We start from the raw sequence: 13,589 nt of genomic DNA on the forward strand, positions 1-13,589 counted from the left end.
CCGTCTACCTGCCCGTCTGTCTGCCAGCCTGTCTGTCTGTTCGTCTATGCGCCCGTCCGTGCGTCCATCTAGAGAACACTCAAAGTACCGCCATCTCGCATACCCTATGGCACATAGCCGGTTTACACGTCCGTCTACCTGTCCGTCTGTCTTCCAGTCTGTCTGTCTCCGTCCATGCGTCCGTTCGTGCGTCAATCTAGAGAACACGCAAAGTACCGCCATCTCGCATACCCTATGGCACATAGCCACTTTACACGTCCGTCTACCTGTCCGTCTGTCTGCCAGTCTGTCTGTGTTCGTCCGTGCGTCCGTCCATGCGTCCATCTATAGAACACGCAAAGTACCGCCATCTCGCATACCCTGTTGCACATAGCCACTTTACACGTCCGTCTACCTGTCCGTCTGTCTGCCAGTCTGTCTGTGTTCGTCCATGCGTCTGTCCGTGCGTCAATCTAGAGAAAACTCAAAGTACCGCCATCTCGCATACCCTATGGCACATAGCCACTTTACACATCCGTCTACCTGTCCGTCTGTCTTCCATCTGTGTGTCTGTCCGTGTCCGTCCGTACGTCCATCTAGAGAACACTCAAAGTACCGCCATCTCGCATACCCTGTGGCACATTGCCGGTTTACACGTCCGTCTACCTGTCCGTCTACTTGTCCGTCTGTCTGCCAGTCTGTCTGTCTGTCCGTCCATGCATCTGTTCGTGCGTCAATCTAGAGAACACTCTGAGTACCACCATCTCGCGCGTCGTATATTCTGTGGCACATGCCCACTTTACGCGTCCGTCTACCTGTCCGTCTGTCTGCCAGTCTGTCTATCTGTTCGTCCGTGCGTCCGTCCGTGCGTCCATCTAGAGAACACTCAAAGTACCGCCATCTCACATACCCTGTGGCACATAGCGGCTTTACGCGTCCTTCTACCTTTCCGTCTGTCTGCCAGTCTGTCTTTCTGTCCGTCCAGGCGTCCGTTCGTGCGTGAATCTAGAGAACACTCTGAGTACCGCCATCTCGCGCGTCGTATACCCTGTGTCACATAACCGCTTTACGCGTCCGTCTACCTGCCCGTCTGTCTGCCAGCCTGTCTGTCTGTTCGTCTATGCGCCCGTCCGTGCGTCCATCTAGAGAACACTCAAAGTACCGCCATCTCGCATATTCTGTGGCACATAGCTGCTTTACATGTCCGTCTACCTGTCCGTCTGTCTGCAAGTCTGTCGGTCTCTCCGTCCATGCGTCCGTTCGTGCGTCAATCTAGAGAACACTCTGAGTACCGCCATCTCGCTCGTCGTATACCCTGTGGTACATACCCGCTTTACTCGTCCGTCTACCTGTCCGTCTGTCTGCCAGTCTGTCTGTCTGTCCGTCCGTGCGTTCGTCCGTGCGTCAATCTAGAGAACACTCAAAGTACCGCCATCTCGAATACCCTGTGGCACATGGCCGCTTTACACGTCCGTCTACCTGTCCGTCTGTCTGCCATTCTGTCTGTCTCTCCGTACATGCGTCCGTTCGTGCGTCAATCTAGAGAACGCTAAAAATACCGCCATCCCGAATACCCTGTGGCACATAGCCACTTCACACGTCTGTCTATCTGTCCGTCTGTCTGCCAGTCTGTCTGTCCGTCCATGCGTCCGTCCTTGCGTCCATTTAGAGAGCACTCAAAGTACCGCCATCTCGCATATCCTGTGGCACATAGCCACTTTACACATCCGTCTACGTGTCCATCTGTTTGCCAGTCTGTCTGTCCGCCCGTTCATCCGTCCATGCGTCCATCTAGAGAACACGCAAAGTACCGCCATCTCGCATACCATGTGGCACATAGCCACTTTACATGACCGTCTACCTGTCCGTCTGTCTCCCACTCTGTCTGACTGTCCGTCCATGTGTCCATCCGTGCGTCCATCTAGAGAACACGCAAAGTACCGCCATCTCGCATACCCTGTGGCACATAGCCACTTTACACGTCAGTCTACCTGTCACTCTGTCTGCCAGTCTGTCTGTCTGTCCATCCGTGCGTCCGTCCGTGCATCCATCTAGAGAACATTCAAAGTACCGCAATCTCGCATACCCTGTGGCACATAGCCGGTTTACACGTCCGTCTACCTGTCCGTCTGTCTTCCAGTCTGTCTGTCTCCGTCCATGCGTCCGTTCGTGCGTCAATCTAGAGAACACTCTGAGTACCGCCATCTCGCGCGTCGTTACCCTGTGGTACATACGCGCTTTACTCGTCCGTCTACCTGTCCGTCTGTCTGCCAGTCTGTCTGTCTGTTCCTCCATGCGTCCGTCCGTGCGTTCATCTATACCCGCTTCTGAGTACTCTGAGTACTGCCATCTCGCGCGTCGTATACCCTGTGGTACATCCCATCTCTACGCGTCCGTCTACCCTACCGTTTTTCTGCCAGTCTGTCTGTCTGTTCGTCCATGCGTCCATCCGTGCGTCCTTCTAGAGAACACTCAAAGTACCACCATCTCGCATACCCTGTGGCACATAGCCGCTTTACTCGTCCGTCTACCTGTCCGTCTGTCTGCCACTCTGTCTGTCTGTCCGTCCGTGCGTCCGTCCGTGCGTCCATCTAGAGAGCACTCAAAGTACCGCCATCTCGCTTACGCTGTGGCACATAGCCACTTTACACGTCCGTCTACCTGTTTGTCTGTCTGCCAGTATGTCTTTTTGTCCATCCATGCATCCGTCCGTGCGTCCATCTAGAGAACACTCTGAGTACCACCATCTCGCGCGTCGTATACCCTGTGGCACACAGCCACTCTACACGTATGTCTACCTGTCCGTCTGCCTGCCAGCCTGTCTGTCTGTCCGTCCGTGCATCCGTCCCTGCGTCCATCTAGAGAACACTCAAAGTACCGTCATCTCGCATACCCTGTGGCACATAACCACTTTACAAGTCCGTCCACCTGTCTGTCTGTCTGCCACTCTTTCTGTCTGTTCGTCCGTGCGTCCGTCCGTGCTTCCATCTAGAGAACACTCAAAGTACCGCCTTCTCGCATACCCTGCGGCACATAGGCACTTTACACGTCCGTCTACCTGTCCGTCTGTCTGCCAGTCTGTCTGTCCGTCCGTGCGTCCGTCCGTGCGTCAATCTAGAGAACACTCAAAGTACCGCCATCTCGAATACCCTGTGGCACATAGCCGCTTCACACGTCCGTCTACCTGTCCGTCTGTCTGCCAGTCTGTCTGTCTCTCCGTCAATGCGTCCGTTCATGCGTCAATCTAGAGAACACTAAAAATACTGCCATCTCGAATACCCTATGGCACATACATACTTTACACGTCTGTCTACCTGTCCGCCTGTCTGTCTGTCCGTCCGTGCGTCTCTCCGTGCTTCCATCTAGAGAACACTCAAAGTACCGCCATCTCGCATACCCTGTGGCACATAGGCACTTTACACGTCCGTCTACCTGTCCGTCTGTCTGCCAGTCTGTCTGTCTGTCCGTCCGTGCGTCCGTCCATGCGTCAATCTAGAGAACACTCAAAGTAACGCCATCTCGAATAACCTGTGGCACATAGCCGCTTTACACGTCCGTCTACCTGTCCGTCTGTCTGCCAGTCTGTCTGTGTTCGTCCATGCGTCTGTCCGTGCGTCCATCTAGAGAACACTCAAAGTACCGCCATCTCGCATATTCTGTAGCACATAGCTGCTTTACATGTCCGTCTACCTGTCCGTCTGTCTGCAAGTCTGTCGGTCTCTCCGTCCATGCGTCCGTTCGTGCGTCAATCTAGAGAACACTCTGAGTACCGCCATCTCGCTCGTCGTATACCCTGTGGTACATACCCGCTTTACTCGTCCGTCTACCTGTCCGTCTGTCAGCCAGTCTGTCTGTCTGTCCGTCCGTGCGTTCGTCCGTGCGTCAATCTAGAGAACACTCAAAGTACCGCCATCTCGAATACCCTGTGGCACATGGCCGCTTTACACGTCCGTCTACCTGTCCGTCTGTCTGCCATTCTGTCTGTCTCTCCGTACATGCGTCCGTTCGTGCGTCAATCTAGAGAACGCTAAAAATACCGCCATCCCGAATACCCTGTGGCACATAGCCACTTCACACGTCTGTCTATCTGTCCGTCTGTCTGCCAGTCTGTCTGTCCGTCCATGCGTCCGTCCTTGCGTCCATTTAGAGAGCACTCAAAGTACCGCCATCTCGCATACCCTGTGGCACATAGCCACTTTACACGTCAGTCTACCTGTCCGTCTGTCTGCCAGTCTGTCTGTCTGTCCGTCCGTGCGTCCGTCCGTCCGTGCGTCCATCTAAAGAACACTCAAAGTACCGCCATCTCGCATATCCTGTGGCACATAGCCACTTTACACATCCGTCTACGTGTCCATCTGTTTGCCAGTCTGTCTGTCCGTCCGTTCATCCGTCCATGCGTCCATCTAGAGAACACGAAAAGTACCGCCATCTCGCATACCATGTGGCACATAGCCACTTTACATGACCGTCTACCTGTCCGTCTGTCTCCCACTCTGTCTGACTGTCCGTCCATGTGTCCATCCGTGCGTCCATCTAGAGAACACGTAAAGTACCGCCATCTCGCATACCCTGTGGCACATAGCCACTTTACACGTCAGTCTACCTGTCACTCTGTCTGCCAGTCTGTCTGTCTGTCCATCCGTGCGTCCGTCCGTGCATCCATCTAGAGAACATTCAAAGTACCGCAATCTCGCATACCCTGTGGCACATAGCCGGTTTACACGTCCGTCTACCTGTCCGTCTGTCTTCCAGTCTGTCTGTCTCCGTCCATGCGTCCGTTCGTGCGTCAATCTAGAGAACACTCTGAGTACCGCCATCTCGCGCGTCGTTACCCTGTGGTAGATACGCGCTTTACTCGTCCGTCTACCTGTCCGTCTGTCTGCCAGTCTGTCTGTCTGTTCCTCCATGCGTCCGTCCGTGCGTTCATCTATACCCGCTTCTGAGTACTCTGAGTACTGCCATCTCGCGCTTCGTATACCCTGTGGTACATCCCATCTCTACGCGTCCGTCTACCCTACCGTTTTTCTGCCAGTCTGTCTGTCTGTTCGTCCATGCGTCCATCCGTGCGTCCTTCTTGAGAACACTCAAAGTACCACCATCTCGCATACCCTGTGGCACATAGCCGCTTTACTCGTCCGTCTACCTGTCCGTCTGTCTGCCACTCTGTCTGTCTGTCCGTCCGTGCGTCCGTCCGTGCGTCCATCTAGAGAGCACTCAAAGTACCGCCATCTCGCTTACGCTGTGGCACATAGCCATTTTACACGTCCGTCTACCTGTTTGTCTGTCTGCCAGTATGTCTTTTTGTCCATCCATGCATCCGTCCGTGCGTCCATCTAGAGAACACTCTGAGTACCACCATCTCGCGCGTCGTATACCCTGTGGCACACAGCCACTCTACACGTATGTCTACCTGTCCGTCTGCCTGCCAGCCTGTCTGTCTGTCCGTCCGTGCATCCGTCCGTGCGTCCATCTAGAGAACACTCAAGGTACCGTCATCTCGCATACCCTGTGGCACATAACCACTTTACAAGTCCGTCCACAATCTGTCTGTCTGTCTGCCACTCTTTCTGTCTGTTCGTCCGTGCGTCCGTCCGTGCTTCCATCTAGAGAGCACTCAAAGTACCGCCTTCTCGCATACCCTGCGGCACATAGGCACTTTACACGTCCGTCTACCTGTCCGTCTGTCTGCCAGTCTGTCTGTCCGTCCGTGCGTCCGTCCGTGCGTCAATCTAGAGAACACTCAAAGTACCGCCATCTCGAATACCCTGTGGCACATAGCCGCTTTACACGTCCGTCTACCTGTCCGTCTGTCTGCCAGTCTGTCTGTCTCTCCGTCAATGCGTCCGTTCATGCGTCAATCTAGAGAACACTAAAAATACCGCCATCTCGAATACCCTATGGCACATACATACTTTACACGTCTGTCTACCTGTCCGCCTGTCTGTCTGTCCGTCCGTGCGTCTCTCCGTGCTTCCATCTAGAGAACACTCAAAGTACCGCCATCTCGCATACCCTGTGGCACATAGGCACTTTACACGTCCATCTACCTGTCCGTCTGTCTGCCAGTCTGTCTGTCTGTCCGTCCGTGCGTCCGTCCATGCGTCAATCTAGAGAACACTCAAAGTAACGCCATCTCGAATAACCTGTGGCACATAGCCGCTTTACACGTCCGTCTACCTGTCCGTCTGTCTGCCAGTCTGTCTGTGTTCGTCCATGCGTCTGTCCGTGCGTCAATCTAGAGAAAACTCTGAGTACCACCATCTCGCGCGTTGTATACTCTGTGGCACATAGCCACTTTACACATCTGTCTACCTGTCCGGCTGTCTGCCAGCTTGTCTGTCTATCCGTCCGTGCGTCCGCCTGTGCGTCCATCTAGAGAACACTCAAAGTACCGCCATCTCGCATACCCTGTGGCACATTGCCGGTTTACACGTCCGTCTACCTGTCTGTCTGTCTGCCAGTCTGTCTGTTTCCCGTCCATGCGACCGTTCGTGCTTCAATCTAGAGAACACGCAAAGTACCGCCATCTCGCATGCCATGTGGCACATAGCCACTTTACATGTCCGTCTACCTGTCCGTCTGTCTCCCAGTCTGTCTGACTGTCCATCCATGCGTCCGTGCGTGCGCCCATCTAGAGAACACGCAAAGTACCGCCATCTCGCATACCCTGTGGCACATTGCCGGTTTACACGTCCATCTACCTGTCAGTCTGTCTGCCAGTCTGTCTGTCTGTCCGTCCATCCGTGCGTCCATCCGTGCGTTCATCTAGAGAACCCTCAAAGTACCGCCATCTCGCATACCCTATGGCACATAGCCACTTTACACATCGGTCTACCTGTCCGTCTGTCTCCCAGTCTGTGTGTCTGTCCGTGTCCGTCCGTGCGTCCATCTAGAGAACACTCAAAGTACCGCCATCTCGCATACCCTGTGGCACATAGCCGCTTTACGCGTCCGTCTACCTTTCCGTCTGTCTGCCAGTCTGTGTTTCTGTCCGTCCATGCGTCCGTTCGTGCGTGAATCTAGAGAACACTCCGAGTACCGCCATCTCGCGCGTCGTATACCCTGTGTCACATACCCGCTTTACGCGTCCGTCTACCTGCCCGTCTGTCTGCCAGCCTGTCTGTCTGTTCGTCTATGCGCCCGTCCGTGCGTCCATCTAGAGAACACTCAAAGTACCGCCATCTCGCATACCCTGTGGCACATAGCCGGTTTACACGTCCGTCTACCTGTCCGTCTGTCTTCCAGTCTGTCTGTCTCCGTCCATGCGTCCGTTCGTGCGTCAATCTAGAGAACACGCAAAGTACCGCCATCTCGCATACCCTGTGGCACATAGCCACTTTACACGTCCGTCTACCTGTCCGTCTGTCTGCCAGTCTGTCTGTGTTCGTCCGTGCGTCCGTCCATGCGTCCATCTATAGAACACGCAAAGTACCGCCATCTCGCATACCCTGTTGCACATAGCCACTTTACACGTCCGTCTACCTGTCCGTCTGTCTGCCAGTCTGTCTGTGTTCGTCCATGCGTCTGTCCGTGCGTCAATCTAGAGAAAACTCTGAGTACCACCATCTCGCGCGTTGTATACTCTGTGGCACATAGCCACTTTACACATCTGTCTACCTGTCCGGCTGTCTGCCAGCTTGTCTGTCTATCCGTCCGTGCGTCCGCCTGTGCGTCCATCTAGAGAACACTCAAAGTACCGCCATCTCGCATACCCCGTGGCACATAGCCACTTTACACGTCAATCTACCTGTCAGTCTGTCTGCCAGTCTGTCTGTCCCTCCGTCCGGGCATCCGTTTGTGCGTCCTTCTAGAGAACACTCAAAGTACCGCCATCTCGCATACCCTGTGGCACATAGCCACTTTACACGTCTGTCTACATGTCCGTCTATCAGGCAGTCTGTCTGTCTGTTCGTCCATGCATACGTCCGTGCGTCCATCTGCAGAACACTCAAAGTACCGCCATCTCGCATACCCTGTGGCACATAGCCGGTTTACACGTCCGTCTACCTGTCCGTCTGTCTGCAGTCTGTTGATCTCTCCGTCCATGCGTCTGTTCGAGCGTCAATCTAGAGAACACCCTGAGTACCACCATCTCGCGCGTCGTATACCCCATGGTACATACCATCTTTACGCGTTGGTCTACCTCTGTGTTTGTCAGCCAGTCTGGCTGTCTGTTCGTCCATGCGTCCATTCGTGCGTCCTTCTAGAGAACACTCAAAGTACCACCATCTCGCATACCCTGTGGCACATAGCCACTTTACACGTCCGTCTACCTGTCCGTCTGTCTGCCAGTCTGTCTGTCTGTCCGTCCGGGCATCCGTCCGTGCGTCCTTCTAGAGAACACGCAAAGTACCGCCATCTCGCATACCCTGTGGCACATAGCCACTTTACACGTCTGTCTACCTGTGCGTCTATCTGCCAGTCTGTCTGTCTGTGCGTCCGTAGGTCCGTCCGTGCTTCCATCTAGAGAACACTCAAAGTACCGCCTTCTCGCATACCCTGCGGCACATAGGCACTTTACACGTCCGTCTACCTGCCGTCTGTCTGCCAGCCTGTCTGTCCGTCCGTGCGTCCGTCCGTGCGTCAATCTAGAGAACACTCAAAGTACCGCCATATCGAATACCCTGTGGCACATAGCCGCTTTACACGTCCGTCTACCTGTCCGTCTGTCTGCCAGTCTGTCTGTCTCTCCGTCCATGCGTCCGTTCGTGCGTCAATCTAGAGAACACTAAAAATACCGCCATCTCGAATACCCTGTGGCACATACCCACTTTACACGTCTGTCTACCATTCCGCCTGTCTGCCAGTCTGTCTGTCTGTCCGTCCGTGCGTCTGTCCGTGCTTCCATCTAGAGAACACTCAAAGTACCGCCATCTCGCATAACCTGTGGCACATAGGCACTTTACACGTCCGTGTACCTGTCCGTCTGTCTGCCAGTCTGTCTGTCTGTCCGTCCGTGCATCCGTCCGTGCGTCCTTCTAGAGAACACTCAAAGTACCGCCATCTCGCATACCCTGTGGCATATAGCCACTTAACACGTCCGTCTACCTGTCCGTCTGTCTGGCAGTCTGTCTGTGTTCGTCCATGCGTCTGTCCGTGCGTCAATCTAGAGAACACTCTGAGTAGCACCATCTCGCGCGTCGTATACTCTGTGGCACATAGCCACTTTACACATCTGTCTACCTGTCTGGCTGTCTGCCAGCTTGTCTGTCTATCCGTCCGTGCGTGCGTCTGTGCGTCCATCTAGAGAACACTCAAAGTACTGCCATCTCGCATACCCTGTGGCACATAGCCACTTTAAACGTCCGTCTACCTGTCCGTCTGTCTGCCAGTCTATCTGTCTGTCCGTCCGGGCATCCGTCCGTGCGTCCTTCTAGAGAACACTCAAAGTACCCCCATCTCGCATACCCTGTGGCACATAGCCACTTTACACGTCTGTCTACCTGTCCGTCTATCTGCCAGTCTGTCTGTCTGTTCGTCCATGCATACGTCCGTGCGTCCATCTGCAGAACACTCAAAGTACCGCCATCTCGCATACCCTGTGGCACATACCCGCTTTACGCGTCCGTCTACCTGTCCGTCTGTCTGCCAGCCTGTCTGTCTGTTCGTCCATGCGTCCATCCGTGCGTCCATCTAGAGAACACTCTGAGTACCACCATCTCGCGCGTCGTATACCCTGTGGCACATAGCCACTTTACACGTCTGTCTACCTGTCCGTCTGCCTGCCAGGCTGTCTGTCTGTTCGTCCGTGCATCCGTCCGTGCGTCAATCAAGAGAACACTCAAAGTACCGCCATCTCGAATACCCTGTGGCACATACCCACTTTACACGTCTGTCTACCTGTCCGCCTGTCTGCCAGTCTGTCTGTCTGTCCGTCCGTGCGTCTGTCCGTGCTTCCATCTAGAGAACACTCAAAGTACCGCCATCTCGCATACCCTGTGGCACATAGGCACTTCACACGTCCGTGTACCTGTCCGTCTGTCTGCCAGTCTGTCTGTCTGTCCGTCCGTGCGTCCGTCCGTGCGTCCATCTAGAGAACACTCAAAGTACCGCCATCTCGCATACCCTATGGCACATAGCCACTTTACACATCCGTCTACCTGTCCGTCTGTCTCTCAGTCTGTCCGTCCATGTATCCATCAGTGCGTCCTTCTAGAGAACACTCAAAGTACCGCCATCTCGCATACCCTGTGGCACATAGCCACTTTACACGTCCGTCAACCTGTCCATCTGTCTGGCAGTCTGTCTGTGTTCGTCCATGCGTCTGTCCGTGCGTCAATCTAGATAGAGAACACTCTGAGTACCACCATCTCGCGCGTTGTATACTCTGTGGCACATAGCCACTTTACACATCTGTCTACCTGTCCGGCTGTATGCCAGCTTGTCTGTCTATCCGTCCGTGCGTCCGTCTGTGCGTCCATCTAGAGAACACTCAAAGTACTGCCATCTCGCATACCCTGTGGCACATAGCCACTTTAAACGTCCGTCTACCTGTCCGTTTGTCTGCCAGTCTATCTGTCTGTCCGTCCGGGCATCCGTCCGTGCGTCCTTCTAGAGAACACTCAAGGTACCCCCATCCCGCATACCCTGTGGCACATAGCCACTTTACACGCCTGTCTACCTGTCCGTCTATCTGCCAGTCTGTCTGTCTGTTCGTCCATGCATACGTCCGTGCGTCCATCTGCAGAACACTCAAAGTACCGCCATCTCGCATACCCTGTGGCACATAGCCGCTTTACATGTCCATCTACCTGTCCGTCTGTCTGCCAGTCTGTCTGTCTGTCCGTCCATGCATCTTTCGTGCGTCAATCTAGATAACACTCTGAGTACAACCATCTCGCGCGTCGTATACCCTGTGGCACATACCCGCTTTACGCGTCCGTCTACCTGTCCGTCTGTCTGCCAGCCTGTCTGTCTGTTCGTCCATGCGTCCGTCCGTGCATCCATCTAGAGAACACTCTGAGTACCACCATCTCGCGCGTCGTATACCCTGTGGCACATAGCCACTTTACACGTCTGTCTACCTGTCCGTCTGCCTGCCAGCCTGTCTGTCTATTCGTCCGTGCATCCGTCCGTGCGTCCATCTAGAGAACACTCAAAGTACCGTCATCTCGCATACCCTGTGGCACATAACCACTTTACAAGTCCGTCCACCTGTCTGTCTGTCTGCCACTCTTTCTGTCTGTTCGTCCGTGCGTCCGTCCGTGCTTCCATCTAGAGAACACTCAAAGTACCGCCTTCTCGCATACCCTGCGGCACATAGGCACTTTACACGTCCGTCTACCTGTCCATCTGTCTGCCAGTCTGTCTGTCCGTCCGTGCGTCAATCTAGAGAACACTCAAAGTACCGCCATCTCGAATACCCTGTGGCACATGCCCACTTTACGCGTCCGTCTACCTGTCCGCCTGCCTGCCAGTCTGTCTATCTGTCCGCCCGTGCGTCCGTCCGTGCGTCCATCTAGAGAACACTCTGAGTACCACCATCTCGCGCGTCGTATACCCTGTGGCACATGCCCACTTTACGCGTCCGTCTACCTTTCCGTCTGTCTGCCAGTCTGTCTTTCTGTCCGTCCATGCGTCCGTTCGTGCGTGAATCTAGAGAACACTCCGAGTACCGCCATCTCGCGCGTCGAATACCTTGTGTCATATACCCGCTTTACGGGTCCGTCTACCTGCCCGTCTGTCTGCCAGCCTGTCTGTCTGTTCGTCTATGCGCCCGTCTGTGCGTCCATCTAGAGAACACTCAAAGTACCGCCATCTCGCATATTCTGTGGCTAATAGCCGCTTTACGCGTCCGTCTACTTTTCCGTCTGTCTGCCAGTCTGTGTTTCTGTCCGTCCATGCATCCGTTCGTGCGTGAATCTAGAGAACACTCCGAGTACCGCCATCTCGCGCGTCGTATACCCTGTGTCACATACCCGCTTTACGCGTCCGTCTACCTGTCGGTCTGTCTACCAGTCTGTCTGTCTGTCCGTCCCTGCGTCCATCCGTGCGTCCATCTAGAGAACACTCAAAGTACCGCCATCTCGCATACCCTGTGGCCCATAGCCGGTTACACGTCCGTCTACCTGTCCGTCTGTCTTCCAGTCTGGTTGTCTCCATCCATGCGTCCGTTCGTGCGTCAATCTAGAGAACACGCAAAGTACCGCCATCTCGCATACCCTGCGGCACATAGCCACTTTAAACGTCCGTCTACCTGTCCGTCTGTCTGCCAGTCTATCTGTCTGTCCGTCCGGGCATCCGTCCGTGCGTCCTTCTAGAGAACACTCAAAGTACCCTTATCTCGCATACCCTGTGGCACATAGCCACTTTACACGTCTGTCTACCTGTCCGTCTATCTGCCAGTCTGTCTGTCTGTTCGTCCATGCATACGTCCGTGCGTCCATCTGCAGAACACTCAAAGTACCGCCATCTCGCATACCCTTTGGCACATAGCCGCTTTACATGTCCATCTACCTGTCCGTCTGTCTGCCAGTCTGTCTGTCTGTCCGTCCATGCATCTTTCGTGCGTCAATCTAGAGAACACTCTGAGTACCACCATCTCGCGCGTCGTATACCCTGAGGCACATACCCGCTTTACGCGTCCGTCTACCTGTCCGTCTGTCTGCCAGCCTGTCTGTCTGTTCGTCCATGCGTCCGTCCGTGCGTCCATCTAGAGAACACTCTGAGTACCACCATCTCGCGCGTCGTATACCCTGTGGCACATAGCCACTTTACACGTCTGTCTACCTGTCCGTCTGCCTGCCAGGCTGTCTGTCTGTTCGTCCGTGCATCCGTCCGTGCGTCCATCTAGAGAACACTCAAAGTACCGTCATCTCGCATACCCTGTGGCACATAACCACTTTACAAGTCTGTCCACCTGTCTTTCTGTCTGCCACTCTTTCTGTCTGTTCGTCCGTTCGTCCGTCCGTGCTTCCATCTAGAAAGACTCAAAGTACCGCCTTCTGGCATACCCTGCGGCACATAGGCAATTTACACGTCTGTCTACCTGTCCGTCTGTCTGCCAGTCTGTCTGTCCGTCCGTGCGTCCGTCCGTGCGTCAATCTAGAGAACACTCAAAGTACCGCCATCTCGAATACCCTGTGGCACATAGCCGCTTTACACGTCCGTCTACCTGTCCGTCTGTCTGCCAGTCGGTCTGTCTCTCCGTCCATGCGTCCGTTCGTGCGTCAATCTAGAGAACACTAAAAATACCGCCATCTCGAATACCCTGTGGCACATACCCACTTTACACGTCTGTCTACCTGTCCGTCTGTCTGGCAGTCTGTCTGTGTTCGTCCATGCGTCTGTCCGTGCGTCAATCTAGAGAACACTCTGAGTACCACCATCTCGCGCGTTGTATACTCTGTGGCACATAGCCACTTTACACATCTGTCTACCTGTCCGGCTGTCTGCCAGCTTGTCTGTCTATCCGTCCGTGCGTCCGTCTGTGCGTCCATCTAGAGAACACTCAAATACTGCCATCTCGCATACCCTGTGGCACATAGCCACTTTAAACGTCCGTCTACCTGTCCGTCTGTCTGCCAGTCTATCTGTCTGTCCGTCCGGGCATCCGTCCGTGCGTCCTTCTAGAGAACACTCAAGGTACCCCCATCCCGCATACCCTGTGG

Source organism: Rhipicephalus microplus, unplaced genomic scaffold (assembly GCF_043290135.1).
Source record: "Rhipicephalus microplus isolate Deutch F79 unplaced genomic scaffold, USDA_Rmic scaffold_13, whole genome shotgun sequence".
Taxonomy (NCBI): Eukaryota; Metazoa; Arthropoda; class Arachnida; order Ixodida; family Ixodidae; genus Rhipicephalus; species Rhipicephalus microplus.